General features: G+C 35.9%; 1 protein-coding gene across 18 annotated transcripts in view; it reads left to right on the top strand.

Annotated features, from left to right (window-relative positions):
- The window catches only part of SUPT3H (SPT3 homolog, SAGA and STAGA complex component), a 465,972-nt gene that overhangs the window by 147,787 nt on the left and 294,825 nt on the right, over positions 1–23,360 (top strand). The window contains exon 1 of one of the 18 annotated variants that reach the window (XM_070244684.1): positions 14,301–14,578. The exons of 16 other annotated variants lie outside the window; for them this stretch is intronic. The gene's annotated coding sequence lies outside the window, so the exon portion shown is untranslated. Of the gene's footprint in view, positions 1–14,300; positions 14,579–23,360 lie in introns of those variants that run through there. One more of the 18 variants, XM_070244678.1, reaches the window with a different exon arrangement.

The raw sequence follows: 23,360 nt of genomic DNA, 5'->3' as shown, positions 1-23,360 counted from the left end.
ATACTTTTATATTAGGGACCATTGTACATATATTTATACATAAATGTTCGTAGGTGTTTTTGATGTGTATATGAGTTGGGATCAAAAGTTTCTAAGAGCAACACTTATTCCTATCTACACATACATATATTTTGATATTTCATTTTTTAAAAATTGATGGTCATAGTCCCCTAATGAATCATAACCTTCAGAGTTTGGAAAACACTGTCAAAGAATGTTCTTTGGAACCCTATCAGTATTGTTTCTGTGTTTGTCCTGGTTTCTACAGTCAGTACCCTCATAATCTAGAAAATTTGGGTTGGTCACAACACCTCTTTATATGGTTTAAAGAGTGAAAGAGTGGGATGCGTTTTCTTAAGATTTTACATTGCTCGTATCTGCTTATATCCTAGAATACTAGAAGTCAGAGGTTTTTTTCCTTTGGCCTTAGACCTTGTGGAATCTTATATTTCTGACTTACCGCCTGTGTTGCAGCTAAAATTTCTACAGTAGAGATCTGAGTGTGGTGTGATGAGTCCTAATCAACAAGTTGTGAAGTTCATTGTACTCTTTATTCTCAGGACTCACCACTTTGCTCTGATTAGCGAATATTAAGTCAGAAAATTACTGATTGAGTTTTGCTTTCTTGTCTGGTTAAACCTTATAAAATGTGCAAGTTTTTTCTTTCCTGACACCTAAGATTAATAACACTTATTTAAATAGTTTATTAGTTTATTAATAAGCTATCAAAATGAGAAACAAAAAATCCTTATTAGGATGTCTTATTTGAGATATAAATATACCCCCTTTAAGAAAATAAAATTAAAGCTCAAATAAATTTAAACTTATCCTTTGAAGTAACCAAAGTTCACATCATCTCAACTCTTTATTCTCATTTCAGAGCTCATAATTCTTAGATTTATTCAGATTGTTGCTTTTCAATCAATTTTGTTTTAATAAATTGTTATGTAAATGGGAGGTGGTTTTTTATTGTTTGGTGGTATTTTTGTCCTAAACCCTGATTTTTTTTCACAAAGTCAGTATCAGGACCAGGAACTATAATGCCAGAATCAGAACCTTGACTTTTCCTTTTGAAGACTAGGGAATCTAAATTGACTAAATTGACTAAGAGTTCAAATGATTGCCTGCAAAAGACGTTATAAATACACTGGGAATAGAAATTTCTAAGAAATCCAAGTTGAAGGGAGTACTGGATTAAGAGATAGGAGAACTTATTTCTGTCATGGCTTTCACAGGAACTAATTTTGCCCTCTTAGACGGGGCAGTCTCTCTGACATCAGTTCACTTAGTAAAATAAGTGAATGTCCGGTGACTACAATAAAATATGTCAAAGACTGGTGGCAGGTGTAAAATTTGATGACATCAATTAAGACACTAGGAATATTAGTATTTTTTGGTCTCATGAACTGAATTGTTTTAAGCCATGGACACTGGGAGTCCTGCGATAATATCCTCTCTTCTTCTGCTAAAGTAGATGACATAAACATTTTAAAATTGGTCTTATTGTGGAATTTGTGATTCAATAAAAACAGTATTTTCATGAAATTTTAATGTAGATAACTTCTTTCTCTCTTGAAATGCCTACTTTTATTTTGTGTTATTTTGAAATTTATAATCTTTATTTATTTATTTATTTTTTTTTAAAGATTCCACCCTTCTCCTTTTTCTCCCCAAAGCCCCCCGGTACATAGCTGTATATTTCGTTGTGGGTCCTTCTAGTTGTGGCATGTGGGACGCCGCCTCAGCGTGGTCTGATGAGCAGTGCCATGTCCGCGCCCAGGACCCGAACCAACGAAACACTGGGCCGCCTGCAGCAGAGCGCGCGAACCCAACCACTCGGCCACGGGGCCAGCCCCAATATAATCTTTATTTTTTAAGAGCAGTTTTAGGTTTAAAGAAAAATTGAGTTGAAAGTACAGATACCCGTTCTACCACTTTGCCCCCCCCCATTTCAATTACAATCAATAAGCCAGTCTTGATACATTATTATTAGCTAAAGTCCTTAATTTACATTGAGGGTTCACTCTTCGTGCTGTTCATTCTGTGGGTTTGGACAAATGTATCTACATCATAGTATACGGAGTAGTTACACTGTCGTGAAAGTTTTCTGTGCCCCACCTGTTCATCCCTTCTCTCCCTGTGAACCCCTGGTAACAACTGATCTTTTTTCTGCTTCCATAGTTTTACCTTTTCCAAAATGCCATATAGTTGGAATTATTCAGTGTGTAGCCTTTTCAGCTTGGCTTCTTTTACTTAACAATGTACATTTAAGGTTTTTCCATGTCTTTTTGTGGCTTGATAGTGCCCTTCTTTTCATTGTTGAGTAATATTCCATTGTCTGGATGTGCCGCAGTTTGTTTCTCCAGTCACTTATTGAAGGACACCTTGATTGCTTTGACGTTTTGGCAATTATGAATAAAGCTTCTATAAACATTTGTGTGCAGGTTTTTGCGTGGATATACGTATTCAATTCCTTTGTTAAATACCAAGAAATATCGTTTCTACATCATATGGTAGGAGTATGTTTAGTTTTGTGAGAAACTGTCAAATTGTCTTCTAAAGTGGCTGTACCATTTTGCATTCCCACCAGCAGTAAATGAGAGTTCTCATTGCTCTGGATCCTCACCAGCATTTGTTGTCACTGTTCCAAAGTTCGGCCATTCTAACAGGTGTATCGTGGTATCTTATTGTTGCTTTAATTGGCAGTTTTCTGGTGATGTGATATGGAGCATCTTTTCATATGCTTATTTGCCATCTGAATGTCTTCTTTGGTGAAGTGTCTGTTCAGATCTTTTTGCCTCTTTTTCAGTTGAGTTTGTTTTCTTGTTGAGTTTTAAGCATTCTTTGCATATTTTGTTTACCACTTATATTTTATTTACCAGTCCTATTATCAGATATGTGTTTTGCAAAAATTTTCTCCCAGCCTGTGACTGGTTGCTTGTCTCTTCATTGTCTTAAACCATTTATTTTGAAAACCTTCCCTCGTAGACTATCCAGATTTTTCAGATCTCTATTTTCGTTCTCACCTAAAGGATCTACTCTTCATTTATTGAGAATGACCCAAGAAAGTCTTCTGCTACTTAATTAAATAGTGAAGTAGTTTTGCACAAAATTTCAGCACAAAGAATTGGTCTCTTTACAGAGTTTAAGTATGTAAAAACATTCATAAAAGTTTAGTATCAGTATTGTTTTGCTTTTGGAAGCTTTGCATTGAGCCCACTGATTTCTATGGCAAGTTTGAACTCGTCATCCATCTTAGTTTGCACTTCTAATGGCATTTCTCAATCTATGTCCCATGAAATTTGAATATTTTTCAAAATATACATATATTTTTTATGTATTAAGTTTTTATACCTAGTCACATGTTTTGGGAATGATTTCATATTTTATTTCATCACTTGGACATTTGCAATGCATATGAAAGCTTTAAAAATCAAGTTTTTATAGTAAAGAAACTTGTTTTATTTGTTTAATGCAATAGTTCCGGAAGTCTTTGATGATGGAACCTTTTCTTTTGGAACATTTATGACGACTTTCACAATGCCATTGTGCAGAACAGTAGCAAGGAAAATGATGCACCGAAGCTCATGCTCTGGGAAATTCTCTTGGCCTAGTGCCAAAGGGAAGATAAAATGTTAAAATGTATACTTTTTACTATTAGTATAAAGGAATTTTCCTGTGATATTTTTACAAAAACTATTTCCATCCTATACTTATTAAAAGTGGCCAATTGTGTTACATATAGCTTGTGACATGAAGGAACATAGGTTACTACTTAATGGCTTTCCAATCAAAATAAAACTATTTCCCTATTCTTGTGTAAAAAAGGATCTCAAACTCAAGGGTTTTGATTTGTCTCACAAATTCTTCTGGAGAGTGTTGTTTTCTTTGGTGGTGAGGACTTCCTCTTTGATTTCATAAGATTTGACCAGTGAAAATGTCTTTGGGTGGTCCTTTAGCCTGGGAGATTGATAGAAAAATCTTAGTTTACCTTTTCTGATAAATAGCCACTGCAGTTCTCTTATTCAAACCCATCATACGGTTTCCTCTGTGGATCTGGCCAAAGGAGTAGGATCAGCACATGAACTTTCCTGAGGCTTGGCTTTTTAAAAGGGGACCATGTTTCTCTGAAATCTTGGATTGATGAGAACCTTAACGTTTTTCGTTAGTTGAACTGAAGTGAACCTGAAATATGTTCACGTTAAAAATTATAGTTTTCATTTTAGAGACTGATGTTTCAAAGATTTTGTTTCTGATTTAAGTCTCTGAGCCTTTAATGCCAAGTTATGATTTATGAACATGGAAAGGAGAAAAAAAGGATCTTACTTTTGGCTTTTAATTATTTCTTAAAGTGTTTTATGTTTTTTAAATTTACAGATTAAATTTCTACACAGTGTTCTTTGAATTTCCTCATATGATTATTCTCTTTCTTTGAATATACATTTATTTTTTGCTCATAAAGTTTTTCAGTATATACAATATGTACTTAATTATTCTAATTTATAAGAGACAGGTAAGGATGGGTTGTAACTGATTTGCTTTCGAAAATTGTTATTTCTTAAAATTAAAAAAAGTAGGAAATAGAGAAAACTTTATTTCAACCTAACTCTTTTATAACAAAGAGTGGGTACTAAAATTACTATGTAAGAGCTCTATTATAGTAATTATTTACAGGATTTGATTTTTCCTTCTTAGTGTTTTTAACATACAGAATTTGCTTTTGCCTAATATAGTTTCATTTGTTTGGGAAATAGGACAAATTAAGTGATCTCTGACCATTTCTTTTTTAAAAAGTTCTTTCTGAGAACGTGCCAACGATACTAGCCACTTTAAAGAGGATTTATTGTAAACAATTTTTTCCACCCATATAACAGAATTAAAAGACTGCTATGAGGTGAATTCACATTACTTGTAAAAATGAATAAGATGATTTAATGGTGGTGAGCACTGAGGTATATAGTGTGCTACAGTGGAAAAAGATATGAACCAGAATGCAAGAAAGGTGGGTTTGAGATCCTCAAATAATCTAGCCTACTCCCCCAAAGGACCTTGGCTCTTACTGCTTCCTTCTGTGAAACTCTCTTCTTAGCCCACCCCTCCCAATATTTGTGTTTTGCCCAGATGTCTGCTAATATTACCCCTTCTGAGATTATTACCCTTATCTGAGATTATTACCTTTATTTAAAATAACACTCGGCACCCTTTGTTCTCTTCTTTACTCTGTTTTATTTTACTTCATTGCACTTATTCCTGTCATGAGATAAAATGTTTATTTATTTTTCACCTTTTTTGTTTGCTTTGTTAGAATATAAGCTTAGAGTACAGGGACATTGCTTTGTTATTTGTTTTATCTCTAAGGGTGTGGAAGATTTTCTAGCCCGTAAATAAATCTTGAAGGATTGAATTAATGAGTTTTGGTAAATCATGTAACTTGTTAGGCTGAAGTTTCCATATCTCTAAAATATGTGATCAGGTTCCTATGTTTCCTTCTGTTTCATGTGTGAAATCTTTTGTTCTTCTCTGTTCGCTAATTGATTGTGTTGTTTTTAAGGCACTAAGAAATGTTCTATTTTTCTGTGGTTATATTTGCATATCTTTTGCTCTAATACTTGTAACCTACTCTGATGTGTTTTAGTCATCCTCTTGTTCTCTTTGGCATCCAGTATGCAACCTTGCATATTGTGTGCATATTTTGTATCTTTTGTATCTCATTATCTGACAAGATTAAGAAATTAAATATTCTAGTTAACAAAGACTTATCATGCATTGAATATCTAATATTCAAGGAATTACATCACAATAAGGTACGTTTGATGTTAATCTTTAAACACACACATACACACGCACACACACACCCGCTCACATATACTCATATAGGTCTTTTTCTTAAGAAAGCATTTAGAATGCCTGCTTTCCTTCAGAGTCTTTGGTATAGAACTTCAAAAATGTTTTCTGGGTGATTGTTGAATGAGTAGAGCAAGGGTTCAAATCTTGTTTCTTTTCTTTTTTAAAGATTGGCACTGAACTAACATCTGTTGCCAATCTTCTTCTTCTTCTCCCCAGTACATGGATGTATATTCTAGTTGTAGGTCCTTCTAGTTTGACTGTGTGGGATGCTACCACAGCATGGCCTGATGAGTGGTGCTACATCTGCACCCAGGATCCGAACTGGCGAACACCAGGCTGCCGAAGCGGAGTGAATGAACTTAACCACTTGGCCACAGGGCTATCCTCCTAGTTTCTTATTAGTTATATGAATATGAACCAGTGGCTTTCTCTTCTTGGGCTTTAGTTTCCTCATCTATAAATTGGAGAAATACCTTCCTCCTCATCATTGTATTGACAGTTATTAAATATTTCCATGTGTGCAGATACTTTAAGTATTTTATATTATTTAATTTTCATAATAATCGTATGAGGTATGGGGGTATTACATTTTACCATTTTACAGATGAAGAAATTGACATATTTAAGAGGTTAAATACCTTGCAAGGTCACAGAGCTAGTAAGTGATTGAACCGGATTGGAACCAAGATGATTTAACATTTCCATCATAGGCTTCTTATATTAATGTAGAGAAGATAATATTTTGCAAATATTGAGTTCTCACGATTGGAACATATTAGGTTCTCAAAACATGTTGGTGCCCTTCCTTCTCTTTGTTTTGCAGAGATTTTGTGTTTGAATAACATTTATATGCCTTATTTTCCCCTTGCCTTCTTGGTAGGAAATCAGTTGACTATGTAGCTTTCCTGTTACCCAGTGCAAATTATCTAAAGAATAGATATGTTCTGTTATACTACTGTTTACAAAATATTTCTATAAGTGTTATGTAGATCTGAAAATTATGGGAGTGGGGAATGGGTTTTATATAAATGTTACATTTTCTTTTACTTACCTAGGGGGATAAAGCTTGATGTGGCTGAAAGCACAGAATTCTTATACAGGAGATCTGGATTTTTTTTTTTTCTAGCTTTCTCATAATTGGCTGGTAACTTTGAAAGTTACAACTACTGGATTTTAATTTTATTACTTATAAAATAGTAGGGTAGAAGTACGTAATTTCTAACATTTTTGGATTCTATCCTGCTCCCTATGGTTTTATCTTTCATATCACTACCCTTTTCATTTACTGTATACAGGAAGCTTGCCAAAGGAAATCAGTAAGTACATCTTCTATAGGAAAGTATGTTAATTATTCTTTCTGTTATTTTCTTTTGAAATGTATTTAATTGGCAGTAGTATAGTTTTACAGAATATCATTGTTCACATGTGAATTGCTGTTTGTTTATGAATAAAAGCTGAATGTTCTAGTCTTAAGATAAAAACTCAACCTGGGAAGTGGTAATGTTGGCGTTGGAAGCCTGAGGAGGAGATTTCCTAAAAATCTCAGATGATCAGACAGCTGCAAGATGAGTGCCTAGCTACGCTAATGTCACCTCTCCCGTTTTCCTTCTGGGTCTTTTTGTACACCAAGGCTTCTCAGTTGTGTTTGAGGAGGTGAGAAGAGAGTTTGCAAGGAGCAAATACCTTTACATTTCTGCCTGGATCTGTGTGAATTTTGGTTCACTTTAAGTTGTCTAACATTTTAGTCTCATACTGTTTTGTAATTCCCTATTTCTGAGACTGCTATTTACCACAGATTTAAATATTCCATTTGAGAAGAAAGGTCAGGAGAGTGACTGCAAAGATGGTAACATAGGAGGCTACTGAAATCCCTCCTTCCCATGGACACACTGAATGTACAGCTACACACAGAGCAATTCCCTCAGGAAAAAATCTAGAAACCAGCTGAGCGACTATTACACCTTGGGTGAGTGAGAAAATACCCATATTGAAATATATGCAGTCATCTAAATGCTGACCGCGATCATCCCCAGAGAACAGGGAAGCAGGTGGACTCCTTCCCTGCCCTCTGCTTCTAGCCCACTCCAAGTCATCAGTATCTTTCTGGAAGGAGCTTATAAATATGTCTGGCACCCCAGCTTTTGCCGCTGCTGCCAGAGGAACAGGCCTCCGGATCACCTCAATCTGATTATCAATGAGGCATGTGTTCAAGAGTCCCCAAAACTGTAGCAAACAAAGAAGTTCTTAACAGGTTCAGGAATTTCACCCCCATCTCACCCCCGCCACTGCCACCTCATGGCTATATACCCAGGCTTAGTGCAGAGAGAGCAGGTAAAAATTCCCTCCTCCCAGTTTCCCTCTCAAAGGGACCTAACTACATACTTTCTCAGCTGTCATCTCAGGGTCCACCTTCGAGCCAGCCTGCATTTAGGTGCTGACTATGATTTTCCCCTTTGGGATGCCAACAGGTCTTGGCATATCTTCAGGTACTGTTATACAATAAGAACAAAGAAGGCAGCTTGGACAATCACACGGGTTTGCGAGTCAACCAAGAATTTGGGCCTGGCTGATAGACAAGGTACATTTACTACATAGGACTACTCTGTGAATACTGAGAGAGGTGGCTGTTTTCTTTCGTGCACAGGGATCAACACAAAGAGGCAAGGAAAATGAAGAAACAGGGGGAATATGTTTGAAACAAAAGAACAAGATAAGACTCCAGAAATAGTTCTCTTTTTTTTGGTGAGAAAGATTAAGCTAACAGCTGTCACCAATCTTCCTTTCTTTTTGCTTGAGGAAGATTAGCCCTGAGCTAACATCTGTGCCAGTCCTCCTCCACTTTGCTTGTGGGTCACCACCCCAGCAAGGCTGACACGTAGTGTTGGTCTGTGCCCGGGATCCAAACCTACAAACCAGGCTGCTGAAGTGGAGTTGCTGAACTCAACCACTATGCCAGGGGAACGGCCTCCAGATATAATTCTTAATGAAGATAAGTGACTTACCTGATAGAGTTCAAAATAATGCTCATAAAAATGCCCACCGAGGTTAGGAGAGTGACGCATGGACAAAGTGATAATTTCAACAGAGAGATAGAAAATACTAAAAAGTACCAAACAGAAATTATAGAACTGAAGAATATAATAACGTAGCTGAAAAATTCAGTAGGTGGATTCAATAGCAGAATAGATCAAGCAGAAGAAAGGATCAGTGAACTTGGAGCCAGAGCAGTGGAATTCATCCAATCAGAGGAAGAAAAAGAAAAAAAGAATGAAAAAGAGTGAAGATAGCTTAAGTGTCTTATGGAACTCCGTGAATCAGACCAATATTAGCATTACAAGGGTCCCAGAAAGAAAAGAATGAGAGAAAGGGGTAGAAAGTGTATTCTTAGAAATAATGGCTGAAACTCTGCCTAACCTGGTGAAAGCAGCAGACATTCAGATCCTGGAAGCATAAAGAATACCAGAAAAGGTAAAACTAAAGGACCCACTCCAAGACACAGCATAATTAAATTGTCAAAAGTTAAAGACAAGGAGAGAATCTTATAAGGAGGAAGAGAAAAACAACTTGTTATGAACAAAGGAACCTGCATAAGACCATCAGCATATTTTTCAGCAGGAGCTTTGCAGGCCAGAAGGGAGTGGTAAAGTATACTCAGAGTGCGGAAAGAAAAAAACTGGCAAGCAAAAATACTCTACCTAGCAAAGTTGTCCTTCAGTTTTTTCATACAAAAGTTTTTCCATTGGACTCTGGGAGTCCAGAGACTTGGGTTCTAATTTCTGATTGATTTGTGCTTGTGACTGGGCAGATGGCTTAGCCTGCTTGAGACTCAGGTTTCACATTTGGCTAGAATGGAGAGCACCATAGTGTTTTCAGCCCCACACATAGGATTTTGTGAAATACCGGATGTCCTTGCTTCTAAGATACGTGTTTTAACTTTCTGAAAATAGTGTGCTTCTTAAATTGATAAGTATATTTAAAGTGATAGCCTTTTCTTTTTTTTGTAAGTAGTTTTTATTAAACAATGGTTTTTGTAATCAGTAATGACTCAGATTTAAGGAGAAATGACAGTTATCTGTTTTAGGGGTGTATATTTAAAAGTAGTATTTAACAATCTCAGATTAAAATTTGGTGAGATTTTCACATTTTGCATACACTTAAATCTTTTCTATAATGTTTATAAATGTTATTTAAAAACAAAATAGAGAACACAATGGTAATACAATTCAGACACTCCTTTTTTTTAAAAAAAAATTTAACTATTAACAAAATATAAACTTGAAACATGTATTTTATTGAACTGTATTATCCCAGAATTATGACTAAGGAATTTATGTGGTAGAAAAAAATGCTATAAATAGACTTGATAGTAAACTTTGAATCTAATTTTGGCTTTGCCACCAACTCGTTTTGTTATGTTGGCCAAGTTGCTTAATTTTCTGTTAATTTTTTTGATGAGAATTAAATTATCTGCCTTTCAATTCCAAGACCCAAATGTTGTTATAAAGCTCTTCAAAGATCATGTATTTTCAAGACTTTTAAAGTTTGTAAAGCCTTATATAAATTCAGGATTTTAGCTCTGTTTGTAATTTTTTTTCCTTAAAAAAATGCTTTAAGTTTTCTGTGTTTTTTCTTTTCTTAGTGAAAAATGAAATAAGAAGAAGAATACTGCCCTACCTGGAATAACACTGAGTTTCCTTTTTCATGAATATCTTTTAAGGAAGCTAATGAAAAACATAATGAAACATTGTAGGTTAAGATCTTGTTACAGTTTTAAAACTGATAGATTGGATTTTTTAAATTAAACTTTTAATTTTGAGATAACAGTAGGTTCATATGCATTTTTAAGAAATAATACTGAGAGATCCTTGGTACCACCTTTAACCATTTTGCCCCAATTTAACATCTTGCAAAACTGTAGTTCAATATCACAATCAGTATATTGACATTAATGCATCAAGGTCCAGAACAATTTGTCTACCACAAAGACCTCTCCATTTGCTGTTTTCTAGGCACACCCACTGTGCTGCCCCCTCCCCACTAGTCTCTCCTCCATTTCTGCAGTTTTGTCAACTCAAGAATTTTATATAAATGGAAGCATACAAAAGGGACCTTTTGGGATAGGGTTTTTTTCACTCACTGTAATTTCCTGGAGTTGTTGCATGTGTCAGTAGTTTGTTCCTTTTTATTACGTAGTAGCATTTTATTCTACCACAGTTAATTTAATCATTCATCAGTTGAAAAACATCTGGGTGGTTTCTGGTTTTTGGCTATTAAAGTGCTATGAACATTTGTGTACAGATTTTTGTATATGAACGTAAGTTTTCATTTCTATGAGATAAATGCCTAAGAGTGCAATTGCTGGGTCATATAATTGTATGATTAGTTTTATAAGATACTGTTTTCCAGAGTGGCTGTACCATTCTACAGTCCAGTCAGCAATGTATGAGTGACCCATCCATTGGTGAGTGATCCATCCATTGATGAGTGATCCATACATTGATGAGTGACCCATCCATTGATGAGTGACCCATACATTGATGAGTGACCCGGTTTCTTCGCATTGTTGCCTACGTTTGGTGCTGTCTTTGTTTTTTTGTTTTAGGCATTCAGATAGGTGTATAATGTATCTCTTTGTGTCTTTCATTTGCATTTCACTAATGACTAATGATGTAGAACGTTTTTTCATGTGGTTATTTCCATGTATTTCCTCTTTAGTGAAATGCTTGTTCACGTCTTTTCCCCATTTATAATTAGATTATTTGTTGTTTTGCTGTTGAATTTTTGAGCTCTTTATAGATACTCCTCCTTTGTTAGATATGTGTTTCACAAATATTTTTCTCACAGTTCTGCAGCTTGCCCTTTTATCCTCTTAATATGGTCTTTTGCAGAGAAAAGTTTTTAATTTTGAATGAGGTCCAGTTTATCAATTTTTTCCTTTTATGGAGTGTACTTTTGGTGTGAAGTTTAAGAACTCTTTGACTAACCCTAGATTCTGAAGATTTTCTCCTATATTTATTTTTCTAAAAGTTTTATAGTTTTACATTTTATGTAATGCTCTATGACCCATTTTGAGTTAATTTTTGTATAAGTGTTGAAGTTTAATTTGAAGATATTTATTTATTTATTTGCCAACAGATCCTCACTTGCTTCAGCATTGTTTGTTGAAAAGGCTATCCTTCCTCTGGATTGTATTTCCAACTTTGTCAAAAATCAGTTGGGCATATTTTTGTGTGTATGCTTCCGGGTTTATAGTCTCTTCCATTTATCTGTGTGTGTATTTCTCTGCCAATACCATACTGTTTTGATTAGTGTAGTAGGCCTTAAGATCAGATTAATTTTTTTCCACTATATTATTTTTTAATATTGTTTATTCTAGGGCCTGTGCCTTTGTATATAATTTTAAGAATTGACTTGTATGTCTACAAATAACGTTGCTGGGATTTTGATAGAAATTGCCGAACCTATAAATCAGTTTGGGGAGAATTGATGTCTCTGCTGTGTTGAGTCTTGTAATCTGTGAAAATGGTGTGTTTCTCCATTTCATTTAAGTATTCTTTAATTTCTTTCATCAACATTTTTTAATCTTCAGTCTATAGATCCTGTAGCTGTTTTGTTATCTTTATACTTAAGTGGTGTATTTTCTTTGTGTGATTGTAAGTAGTATTTTGTTTTAATTTTGGTTTACACATGTTCCTTGTTGGCATATAAAAATTTAATTGTTGTGTATCAGTCTTATATCTGAACTGACTGAACAGTTCTAGGAGTTTTTCTGTAGATTTGTTGAGACCTTCTACTTAAAGAGTCATGTCATCTGCAAATGGGGATACTTTTATTTCTTCCTTTCGTGTTTGTATTCCATTTATTTCTTTTTATTGTCAATGCACTGGGCAGAACTTTCAGTACTATGTTGAATAAGAGGGGTGAAAGCAGACATCCTTGCCTTGTTCTTGGTCTTAGGAGGAAAGCATTTGCTGGGATTTTTATCATGAAATGATGTTGGGTTATGTCAAATGCTTTTTCTACCTCAATTTACATGTCACATGATTTCCTTAGTCTCTTGATATAGAGTATTACACTGATTGGTTCACAAATATTGAATCAGCCTTGCATACCTGGAATAAATTCCAGTGATCATTGTGTATAATTCTTTTTATATATTGCTGGATTTGATTTACTAATATTTTGTTGAGAATTTTCACATCTAAATTCATGAGAGATATTGGCCTGTAGTTTCTTTCTTCTTCTTTTTTTTTTTTGTACTGTGTTTGGTTTTGTTGTGCTTTAGTCTCCTTGTGCTATACTTTGTTTTGGTATTGGAGTAATACTGGTCATAAAATCAGTTGGCAAGTTTTTCCTCCTCTTTAATTTTCTGGAACAGATTGTGTAAAGGTGACATTAATTTGCTTTAAATATTTGGTAGAATTCTGTGAAACCATCTGGCCCTGAAGATTTCCTCTGTCTTCTCTACTCCAGTGCTGTGTCCGTCTAAGTCAGTTTGTTTGGGTTATTATATTTTTCAATTCTTTAATTTCTAATTGATTAGTTATTCATTTGTTTTAAAAGAATTTTAATGGCTTGTGGAAGCATGTGTGATGGCTGCTTTAAAATCCTTGTCAAACAATTCTAACATCTGATTCATCTTGGTTTTGACATTTATTGGTTGTTTTTTCTTATTCATGTTGTGCTTTCCTGCTTCTTGGTATAACAGTGATTTTTCATTATATCCTAGATGTGATATTATGAGACTCTGGATCCTATTTAATCTTTTTTTTCTTTTTTCTTTTTAATCAGCTAGGACCCTGTTTGAAGTGTAACATGAGGGCTGGGTGAATGTGTTTGTTCAGGTTCCCACTAGGTCCCCCTGCCTCCCACAGTAAGTCAGGACCGCTGCAGCAAAAGCAGCACACTGACCCCCACTGCCTTGTGGCAGATGGGTAGATTGCATGCTTACCTAACCCTCTTGGGGATTTGGGTTGGCGTATCAGTTCCCTTCTGAGCCTGCTGCCACCAGGGGAGGGAGGGAAGGGTAAAGTGCCAACTAGCTCTGCGTCCTGCCACCTCCTTTGGCTTCATTAATGCAGATTAAGGTCAGGCCTTTGCTTCACCTTGGGCCCTGCTGACACCAGGGGAGTGAGGAATAGGAGTGGCGGCTAGCCCTACTTGGCACTGCTGAGTAGGTATGGAGATTCAGGCCTCAGTGATGCTAAGGGAAGGAGGAAAGTGGAGCAGGGACTAATATCCTTGGCTTGTACTGGCTTGGTCAGTCTCATTGATTTTGTGTATGTTGGGGGGGGGGGGGTCAGTCTCACTGATACCTTGTTCAGCTTCTTCCTGGGCCCCACTGACAACAGGATTGTCTTCTTAATAAATGTCATTGCTGCTGGGGAGGGGTGGAGGCTCTGCTTTTTGCTCCACCCTGCAGATGCTACTTCAGTGGGGGAATTCTAGCCTCTGAGAAGAATGAGCAACAGAGGGGAAGATCACCTCCCATCTCTGCCCACTGACAACATCCCTGCAGGGAAGTTGGAGCACCCCCTGGTTCTTCCTGGTGGAGGGTGGAAGATCAGCCTGCCAGACTGCCTGATTCTCTACTAGTGGGTGAATCAGGCTGTCTGCTTCTGTGTGTGCAGAGATGGGATGGGGTGGGGATTTGGGGGTGGAAATTTGACTCTCATTTAGTCTGCTGAAAGGAGAGAGTGCAGTTTTTCCATTGGTGATTGGCTGGAGTAGGGTGAGTATTGCCAAAAATGTTTTCTGTTGTTGGTCCACCCTTTTCCTGCTTCTTGGCTGGGAAGGAGCAGCCTTTTCTTGGAGCTTGTTTCCTTCTCTACCTTTTGGTGGTTTCGCAAGGAGTCTTCTCTGGCCCCCTGCCTGGGATATATGAGAGGCAATAGGAACCCAGGGCCCTCACTGCTGTGTTAGTCCTCAAGCTGTGAGGTCCTAGGCAGCTAGCCTTCTTTTTCCCCGTTTCAGAAACTCCCTGTGCTTCTTTGTTGTGTTATATATAGGATATTTTAGTTGTGAGAGGAAGGACCTGGGAGATATGGGGCTTTCCATTTTGACAGAACCTAACGTCCCTTGAAATCTTGTTTTTGTTAATATGGAAGCACTTAAAATTAAATATTCTTATTATAGTGGAGTAGTATTTAGTAAAAATTTTTTCTGTGAAGATTTGCATTGATTTCTACATTAGATTGTGATTCATTATTAGCATTTTGTTTTCTAGAATCATAGAATTATTTTCTTATACAATGAGGAAACTCTCTGACCTTTTTTATTATGGTAAAATATAAATAACAAAAAATTTTGCATTTTAACTATTTTTAAGTGTACAATTTGGTGGAATTCATTATATTCACAGTGTTGTGCAACCATTGCCATTACCTATTTTTCAAAGCTTTTTTGTTAATTAATAGACTTTTTTTGAACTGTTTTAGGTTTACAGAAAAATGAGTGGAAAGTACAGAAAGTTCCCATGTTACTTTTTCCTTCCCCCCTGTACCCTATTATTAGCATCGTGCATTAGTGTGGTGCCTTTGTTATAACTGATGAGCCACATACATTCTATGGGTTTTGACAAATGTATAATAACATCTGTCCACCATTACAGTGTCATACAGAGTAGTTTCACTCTCCTAAAAATCCCGTGTGTTCCACTCTTCATCCTTCCTCCCTCCCTCCCCCCAAACTCCTCCAACCACTATCTTTTTACTGTGCCTAATTTAATATCATAAAACGTCCATTTTTTAAAAAGTTTATCAAAATTCAGTTTCAGAACATTAAGTAGGTGAAATACAGTGCAAAAACCATTTTTATAAATGTTTAATTTACATAGAACCTGTTACTACAAGCTATTCATATATTCTTTTAGAGTGTTTTGCAAAGGTGCTAGTTTGATTTATAACTCATAAAAGTGGAAGCCAATTCAAACTGCATTATGCACTGTTATGGCAATTGATGTTCATATCTGCTCAGTTTTCCACTATTCACCTCACTTTTTATGCCCCATGATTCTTAGACTGCCTCATGGTCTATGTTGTCTTAGGTTTGGATCATATATTATAGATTAACAAGAAAGGGGTCAGACTCTTTGAGATAATGTACGTAAATACCCTTATTTTATAAAGAAGGAACCAAACTCCAGAGATATAAAAGGTTAATTTCTTACTTTATTTGTTTATACGAAAGCAAAACTTAACATGTATTAAACTCTTACTTTGTGGCTATGATATGTCTTCATACATTTTGTATTTTGACAAACCCGAGGACTCGAGAAATGGATAATCTTGCCCATGATCTCTCAGGACCTTCATGGCAGAACCCAGATTGCAGCTGGTCTCTCAGCCACTGTCCAGTACTGCAGTCAGGAAAGACTGCACGCTGAAGCTCCTCTTCCTGGCTGCGCTCTTTGATGTTGAAGCCCAGTTGCTGAAGTGATCTAGAATGAAGGATCAGAATCTAGTGGACCCACTTTATCCCTGAATACAAGCATTATCCTGTCAGATCCCCAGCTTAACCATTGAGTCATAATATGATACAAGTGTTCTATGCTCTAGTCAACTGTGTGGGCATGGGAGGCACAAAGGCAGAAGGCGGTAGAGTGAGTAGAGCAGCAAAGTAGATAGTGACAGTCAGTGTGATTAGTGCTGTGATAGAAGTATTTTTGGGTATACAAGATGAGACATCGGGGATGTCTTACCCCCAAAAAGAGACAGCTAAGCTGAATTTTGCTATTGGCTTCATTAAAGGGTGTTAATGTCTCTGAAGCATCTATCTTTAGGCCTTTTAAAAACTATTTGTAACCCTTTCTGACTCTCTGCTGACAACAATCCTCCCCAACCTACAAGATTTCAAGCCCCACTGAGAAAGTACAGTTACAGTTGTTGGTTTAGAACCGTTAAAAAGAATCAAACTTCTGTATCTACTTAGTGAGAGATGTTTGTGATAGTGACATTTAATGAAAAATAGCTTGTTTTGTGCTGGTAAGAGCTCAGCCTTGGAATTAGGTAGAACTGATTTGATTGAATCTGGGTTCTGCAGTTATGTGACCACGGATAAAGGAGATAGCCTCTGTAAAACAAGGACACTACTGTTTTGCGGATTAAATGAGATTATGCTTATAAAAAGCTCTTAGCACAGTGCCTGGTATATACTGATAATGTGTTAGCTGCTTTTATTAATAAATGAACCTTACCTTAACCGAGTTTATAACTGTAAAAATACAATGTTAGTACATGTTACTTTGGTGCTAAATTTGTGCTTAAAATAGTTGGGAAAATGTTCTATTTAAGTTTATGTAGACTTATAATAATATTTCCAGTAGGAACCATAAATTTAAACACATGCCAAGAAATGAGAATTAAGAGCAGTCCTATTTTGGTAAATAGATAATAAACAGTGTTTTTCTAAGAAGACCACAAAGAATTTACCCCTAGAGTTCTCCAGTGGCATCAGGATGTTCAGCGTTTGACTGTTTATGCAGGCCCTCTCCAGTGCTCGGAAATCCGTATGCTGTGTGTACATCTTTGTTTAGTCACCTCTTACGACCAAGGAACTTTTGATACAGAAAGTTCTTGTTGCATTAATTTTAGATTGCCTCTTTTATCAGTATTGAAGGATTGCCAGTACAATTGCTCAACTAGTAAATTTTTTTTGTGTCTTCAGACTTCTTTTTTCTTTTTTGAAACATATTGGGTCCATTGTTCATCATAAGAAAGTTGTGATCCCTGATTTCAGGGAGTTTAGGAAGAATGATACAAATATATGCAGGGTAAATTAAGGATAGTATTTTACACGTAATGAAAATAAGAAAAATAAATGACTATATGCTATTGGAATCCCATGCCATCACTATTGAAAAACCTAGTGGAATTTTGTGAATGCCCTACCGGGAGGGATGATTTCAGAGAGTTGTCGCATTTTATGGTAGCTGGGTGATGAGCTTACGTTAGATTGTGATCTTACTTTTATCAGTCTTGAAGTGACTCACTGTCCAGGCTGGGGGCACTGGTTTGAAAGGTCCTCTTCAGTTATAAGCCATAAAAATGCCATGGTGGTTTGGGGTTTCGATTAAAAATAGAGTGTGCTGATTTCTGTGTAGGTGTGCTTACCATATTTATTTACATTTATTCAATGTTGGTATTGCTTTTATTTCTAGCAAATATTTCTTAAATGTATTTTTGTCTGGTTTGTGTTATAAAACAGAAAAAGCAAAACTAAAGGTGTAAATTCATACACATTTTATCACTTGTTAAATAAAACATTCATTGAACAAATAACATCAGAGAAGTTGCCTCTTTCTGTACTTTTTTCCTGTTAAATTAGAGCCCTGAGATTAATTAAAACTTGTTGCAGTTTTCATCATCTTAAAGCTGATGCTTAAAACTAATATAGCTACAAAAAAATGAATACTTCTTAGAATTTAAACAGTTGTTATACACATGAACTGTTCTGCTGGAGATCTCATTACTCAGGATTCATAATCACTCTATTCAGATGTGACAGGAGTGGGCTTATTTGGGTATCTTTGAGATTTGAAGCAAATCTGTAAGAGCCTATTTATTGATGGTCTTCATTGGCCAGAGACAGAGGCTTTTATAGATTTGCTTGGAAATAGAAATTAAAAAACACCAGCAGCTAACATGTATATAATACTTTATTATTTGTAGAGCCTTGTATGTACAGGATGTCCTTGATTCTGTTAGCAGTTTGATGAAGGAGTGTTCTTATCTTAAAGAGCTTAATTGACATGCCCATGATCATAACACCTAGTAAGTGCAGGATGTTAGACTTTAGCTTCCATGTTCTTTTCTACATTCTCCAAGGAAATGTCTTTATTTTAAAATTAGTCTTAATCAATATTGTACTCACAGTATCTTCGGATTATTTTATCTGATTTTCCATTGCATTTTAGAAAAAAAATTAACAGAAGTTAAGCCAGCATTCTTATTTTAATAGTTGGAAATGACAACTATAGAGGTGCTGGGGAAATGTTAGGCTCTATGGAAATGAAAGTAATTGTAGGATCCAAGTTAAGTACAAGAAAATTATATTCACATTCTGAACGCAAAACCACATGAGAACTCCAGATTCAGAGTTTTAAATGAAAATAAAATAAAAACAAGAAGAAAACTAACCAAATCACCAGTTTTCCTTGTTGTGATGTTGTACTAATACACCTTTTAAAGGTAGTGATGATGTATTAATACACCTTTTAAAGGTTATGATAAACTGCACAGACGTGCTCTAGTTCCTTTAGACAGAATTTCCCTGAACTCATGTCACCTACAAGGGATTTGTGGAGTTAGTCAACCGTTAACGAACATCGACCTTTCATTTGGCTGGAGAGGGCAGAAAGGTTCTTCTGCAGAAGATAGCAAATGCTGTATGTATGGAGACTGAGGAAAATTGCATATGCTATGATTTTGTTTTAATCAGAAAAAATTTAATAAAATATAAAGTATTCCCTAAAGTCCTCCATTGCCATTAATTCAGCAAGGCTCACGTTTGCCCCCAGTGCGGGTCTGCTTCTACGGAGTTGTTCAAAAATGATTTTGTTGTTCTTCCATCAATCCCAGGAACAGTAACTACGTGTCTGTGGCTAATACAGGTATTGCCAGAATGCCCTTTAAAAAGGTAAATTTCCTACCTGGAAGTCTGCCAAGAGTTGTTTTCCAAATCGTAGCCTTTCCTGAATCAAAGGAGGCAGCTGTTGACTTCCTGTGTGGACGCAGAGGAGTGGGGAGTATCAGGGCAAGCTGCGGCTCGGCTTTCCCATCCCACCTCCTGGGCTTGTGCCCGCAGCGTCTATTTTGAGTCGCCAGACTCAAAGTAAATAATTTTACTTACCATCTTCTTTATATACTGGCTTAAAACTTTACTTTGTAAATTAAAAATAAATTATGTTGCAAGCAGTTTATCTTTCTTAACTGATTTTTGTCACTTTTTGTATACTTTGCAGTTCTTGAAATACTAGGATGAGTCTTATTTATGGTAAAAGAAGTAAAGAGAATTTAAATGTATTATTGTTCTGACCAGAAAATATTAAGACTACATGTCACAGAAAGAGTCTGTTAGGGTTAGAAAGAACCTTAGATCACTGAGACCTCTCATCAGGGAGCTGTAGCAGAATAATCTGAAGAACTTTCCACAGATTTCCTCAGATCATTTGATTGGATAGTTTTGAGGTAGCCCCTGTGCATGGTGCATTTTTATAAAGCTTCTGAGGAGATGATTTTGATTAGTATTCATGGTGAAGAACTACTTAAATTATCATCCAGCTGTTTCAAGTGAGCCCCAAAGACGTGAGCTGGTTTGCCCAGAGACTGCTGATGGCTGAGCCCAGACCAGATTCTGGTCTCCTACCTCAAGTCCCATGGCTTTTTCCCGCTTTACCAAAGTCATCTCCTAATTTGGATGTTTACACTCATACTGGAAAACCTCTCTTTTTTTTTCTCACTTGTTTCAAACTTCTGAGATTGTAGTCCTGTGAAATGCTTAGAGACTCTACCTCCAACATTAAATTGTAAGTAACTGCAAGATAGGGACTGAACATAGTCATGTCTTTTAACCTCTGAGAAATGTTTTACACAGTTCGTTTAATGTAAAAACTCAGTAAGTGCTTATTAAAGGAGTAATTCTGATTTGGAATAATGTAGCATCTGGTGCCACACACACTTGGTTCATGGCCAGTGTTCAACAATATTTCTTGAATAAAAATCAGTCTTTAGGTAATCTTTTTATAATTTTAGATGTAAATTCCACTTTCCACATAATCTCTGCATAATTTAGAACAATTTTTTATAATTTAGAATGATTTTTATAATTTAGAATGATTTTTATTTTCCCAGAATAATTGTTTTGTTTTGCTTTTTGTGTAACAGTAGCATAGTTGTTGCTTCTGAAAGTAAAATCACATTTGAGTAGTAAAAAGAGTAATGCACTTAATATTAGACCAAATTACATCACTATCTAGGGTTTAATTTTCCTCCATCTGTAAATGAATGAAGTAGGCTAGATCTCTGCTCAAAAATTATGTGACTATATCCTATTGGCTCTGTTTCTTTATATACATATAAAGATATATATCCTATTGTCTCTGTTTCTCTGGAGAACCCTGACTAATACAATCTCTCTATATTTCTTTTTTATAAAATGTTTAATATAAATGGTAATGCTAAGCACTTTGAATAAATAAAACAGGAGGTAGGGGACTAGAGAGTGATCACAAGTCCCATTTCAAATAGAGTAGCGAGAAGGCCTTTCTGAACAGATAATGTTAAAACAGAGTCCTGAAGAAAGTAAGGGAGTGAGACGTGTGGATACCTTAGGGGCAGAGGGAAGCGTCTGTTTATAACAGCTTTGTTAATATTAAGACAAAACTGGAGATAATCCAAATGTTCATCAGCTAGTAAATGGATAAACAAGTTATGGTACATGTATACAGTGGAATACTGGCCAGCAATAAATAGGAACAAATTATTGATACACGCAACAACATGGATATGTCTCAAAAGCATTACACTACGTGAATAAAATCAGCCATAAAAGAATACGCACTGTATGATTCCATTATTATAACATTCTAAAAAGGCAAAACTGTAGAAACAAGGAACAGATCAGTGGTCCACAGAGATGGAGGGGAGGATTGTCTATAAAGGGCACAAAGAAACTTTTGGGAATGGTGGAAATGTTCTCTATCTTTATTGTGGTATTTACATATCTGTATTTGTCAGCACTCAAACTATGCATTCAAAAGGGGGAATTTTACTGTATGGAAATTATACCTCACTAAATCTGGCTTAAAAGAATTCTTTGTACATGACATACTATGAAGTAAACCTGATGCCCACTGAAGATATACCATTTCTATCTTGTGACCTTTCTATCTTTGAGGATAGAATTACCTCCATTCCAGTTTGAAAAGCATGGAGGCAAGAAAATTCTCACAATAGTCAATTATGCTAATTATGATAGTTAATTTATGAACAATTTCAGCTGTGAAGAAGTGCTTTTTAGCGCTTCATAAATTGTGGAAGTCCTAGAAAGCAATAGTTTTTTGAGGAACACAAGTAAACAATGCTCTAATTACAAAATAAAACCAAAAGATATTGTTAATATTACGATCCAGGGATACAGTTTCCTTTGATATGAGAAGTGAACTTTAACTGCCAGTGTCACAATTAAAACCAGAGTCAAGCCATTGCCATGTTTCATCAAAATTTCAGTAAATATTTCTCTCAGTGTTCCTATCGTCTTCTAAATTTTCCTTATTCCAGCCAAAAAGGAAAAAAATCAGCCAAAATCACCAGTCTCTTCCTTCCTAGGACTTCTAATTGAATGCCAGAATCCCAAAAGTAATAAATGTTGTCTAACTGAAAGATGCAAATGATCAAGACTTTAAAAATGTAAAGCAGCTAATTTAGCACATGAGCAAAGACAGAGATCAGGAAAAGATAATCCACCAAGCCCCCCACCTTTATTAGCCACACTCTCAGAACTTACCCTTAAGAAGTGTCTTAACATAACTGCAGCCCAGTCACTCCAACACAGTTAAGGATTCTAGAAGCTTTACAGGAAAGACAAGTTGCTTAGTTATCATTTAGTAAGCTCTCAGAACAGTGGAGCCAGATGTAAATTTCCACGAGAAATTCCGAAAGAGCATGAGACTTTGGTACACCTGCAATACAGATCTTTTTGTTGCCGTCACTTCTTTTCCTCTTCATTCTTGCCAAAGCATTAGGTTAGGTGGATAAAACTAATGACCTTGACAGGCTTTATAGTGCCTACAACTCCTATCCATTCAAAGCATTTAACCTATTTGGAGAATCCTGGCCAGGAACAGTCGTAAACTACATGGGTGTATCTTTTCAGAGATCCTAATATATGACTGGTAACTCAAATTTAAGGCTGTTTTTAACTATTTGGTTACCCTATTGGGTATATATGTAGGAGTGGAATTGTTTGGTCGTGTAGTGTGTATTAAAAAACTGCCAATGTATTTCTCAAAGTGGTTGTACAGCTTACTTCCACATCAGCAGTGCGTGAGAGTTTAGTTACTTCACCTCTTTGCCAGTGCTTGGTATCATGTCCTTTAAATTTTAGCCATTCTAGGGGCTGTGTAATAGTATGTAAGTGTGGTTTTAGTTTGCATTTCCCTAATGACTAATGATGTTGTGCATTGTTTCATGTGTTTATTGGCCATTTGAATATCTTCTTTGGTAAAGTATCTGTTCAAATCCTTGGCAGTTTTTATTGTTGGTTTTTTTGGCCTTTATTATTGAGTTGTCAGATTTCTTTATGTTCTCCAGGTACAGGGCTTCATCAGGTAGTGTTTTACAAATGTTTTCCCTCAGTGTGTGACTTGTTTCTTTTCCTTCTGGTATTCCAATTTTATGTATGTTAGATCATTTAATATCATCTCACTGCTCTTGGATCTTCTGTTTTCCTTCTTTCAATTTGTTTCCCTTTGTGTTTAAATTTGGATAATTTCTATTCACCTGTCTTCAAGTTTA

Source organism: Equus caballus, chromosome 20 (assembly GCF_041296265.1).
Source record: "Equus caballus isolate H_3958 breed thoroughbred chromosome 20, TB-T2T, whole genome shotgun sequence".
Lineage (NCBI taxonomy): Eukaryota > Metazoa > Chordata > Mammalia > Perissodactyla > Equidae > Equus > Equus caballus.
The sequence above is the reverse complement of the archived record's forward strand: the minus strand, read 5'-3'. Positions and strand labels throughout refer to the sequence as shown.